Source organism: Sciurus vulgaris (genome assembly GCF_902686455.1).
Source record: "Sciurus vulgaris genome assembly, chromosome: 4".
Lineage (NCBI taxonomy): Eukaryota > Metazoa > Chordata > Mammalia > Rodentia > Sciuridae > Sciurus > Sciurus vulgaris.
This window is the reverse complement of record NC_136464.1, coordinates 3,222,439-3,224,938: the sequence shown is the minus strand read 5'-3', so window position 1 is coordinate 3,224,938 and position 2,500 is coordinate 3,222,439. Positions and strand designations below refer to the sequence as shown.

At 48.5% G+C, this 2,500-nt stretch overlaps 1 protein-coding gene across 1 annotated transcript in view; it reads right to left on the bottom strand.

Annotated features, from left to right (window-relative positions):
- The window catches only part of EBF3 (EBF transcription factor 3), a 148,180-nt gene that overhangs the window by 13,491 nt on the left and 132,189 nt on the right, over nt 1-2,500 (bottom strand).

Here is a 2,500-nt window from a genome sequence, read left to right as displayed (position 1 = left end):
TACTCCGCCCGCAATTTGGGCCATCATTCATTAGTAATTTGATGATTACCACCACCCAAGCCGGCAGGTCTGTGGAGAGCAGGGACACAAAGGCCACCACTTCCTAAGAGGAAGGTTAGGGGCTGCCTTTGAGAGAGCTCTCCACAGTAATTGGTCCCCGTTATCCTGGAGTGCCGGGCTGTGGGCGCGCCTCGTAAGCAGCACAGGAAGCCTGGCACGCACACTCGATAACACGCCGGCAAGTTGAGGACCACAATATGATTTGACATTCCATCATACATCCCAGAGACAAAGGTCCGCACAGGAATGTGAAGTAAGACATTTTCTTGTTAATAAAGCATTGATCCGACGTATTGATTTTACATGACATGGCTTTTGCTGGGATTTTGCCCTCTTTTTTCTTTGCAAATAGTAAAGCTCTTCAAAGCCTTGGCGTATGTGACATGGCAAAATTTCTAACTCTCGGTGATGTAAATTCTATATGTGTAAAACCACTTCATAATCAGACCATTAATCATCAGAAGCTGTCAGCGTTGACTTGGGGGACAATTTGTCATGTCTCTGCCTGGGCCCGGGCAAGGGTGTCAGGCAGAAGCACAGCTCGGGCATCAGGGCAGATGGGCGGCTGCACAGGCCTCACCAAGCGATGGTCCAAAAAGGATGAGAGTGTTAGGTTTCCTGATCAGGGAACAAAAAAGGTGGTCCCCATGCATTCCTAACATGTCAGGTTTCTCCTCTCTCCCAGCTAATCGCCATGACTGCTGGACTTAATGAATCGGCCTGATGAAAGGTGATCAGAGAAGATAGATGGGCGGCCGTTATTGATTTCATGCAAATGCCCCCCGACAGGTGATAGACGCTTTAATGCAAGCTTTCAGAAGCTTTATGACTTGTAATAACCATACACTCTCACTCTGGGAGAGACATTCTCCAGTGTTTCAGTTGAATTGATATTCTCCTTCTAGGACCAAAATACCTTAGAGCAGTAGAAAAACGAGGGCACCTTTCACCTCTCCATGCAGCCCCGAGCACGTCAGCGCTGTGTGAGCGAGGCCTGGAACAGGCACCGAGTTCAGAGAGGAGGTGCAAGCGCCAAGGCAGGTCTCCACTAGGCCAGCCAGGGCCTCGGGAGAGGCCTCAGAAAGGGCTGGTGCTGTGGTTCCAGCTCCAGTCCCACCCAGGGTCTCGACTGCTGAAAGCCCAACAGATCACATGGAGGAATGGCGCAAAACACCCCTCCCTGAGTGGCGGGAGCACGCGCGCGGTCAGTGCAGGGTGTCTTGCTCTCTGGGGGTGGGGTCCAACGCGCCTCCTGCCCTCTGAGCAGCTGTCGTCTGCAGAGCCACCTGGCCTCTGCGAGGCCCTGCCCACAGGCGGCCCGTCTGGCCTACAGCCCTCCGAACCACAAGGAGCCCGTCCCTACTAAGCACCTGGCGGAGCAAGGGCTTGCCGAGACTTCACTGGCAAATTCTGCAACCAGGGGAGAAAGCATCAGGTCTCACACACGTCCAATAAACCCTCGCTGTCGAGTTTGCAGCCGGGAGCCCGGCCGGCCAGGGCAGGGTGCTGGCACGTCCAGTCACAGAGCCCTGGGCCAGGCCAATCAATACCACTTTCCTGTTTTAGAACTGGGTAATTATGAGGGGGAGAGATTGCCTGACCTTTCACCTGCACTGCATTACTTTGCTGATATTAAGATAAATTGCCTGATTTTGGGTAAACATATGCTGCAATTCAAACTGTCAGCCCTGGTTTGCTCAGGGATAATTTGTATTGATCTCCCAGCTTCTTCCCAATTTTGCTTACTGACCTCGTGGATAATTAGAGAAGGAGCCTTGGGTGAGCTCAAGTCGGGGATGAAGAAGAAATATGAAGAAGAATAAAGCAAATTTGTTTTATGTTAATATTTGCCGGTCTTCCCCCGCCCTACATCTGTCAGCATCAGGAGAGCCGTAAATTAATGTACTTGGTTCCCGAGCAATTTATTCCAAGGAATTATTTAGCAGCATGCTTAGTCTCCGAACATGTGTCACTGGGTTAAATTAATTTAAACTCTGCCTTAAACACAACAAAAACAAATGTTATTTTCTGCTGAAGGGGAAAAAACAATACGTTTCTCAAATGTGTTGGAAGCTTCGAACTTGCTGCCTGGATTGCCACGTATCTGCATCTGAGAAGATGGGAGTTATACGACAACCCCCCTCTGCCCGCCCCGGAAGTAATTAGTGCTCATTATTTGTCCTGAATTCAAATTTTGCTAAGATGGGCTGCTACATGTAGGAGATGAATGTATGTGTGAAATTATATCATTTAAGATATGTCAGATTACAAGGCTGTTGTATCAAAGTCATAAAACAAATCTCCCCTGTGAAATATCTCTTTATTAACCATGCCATAAGATATTAACATTCCTCATTTAGTGGAGGGCCTTTTATCTGTTTCAAATACATTATTCGTCCTTTTAGAGATAAACTGTATTAATATCCATTTGAGTAGGCTA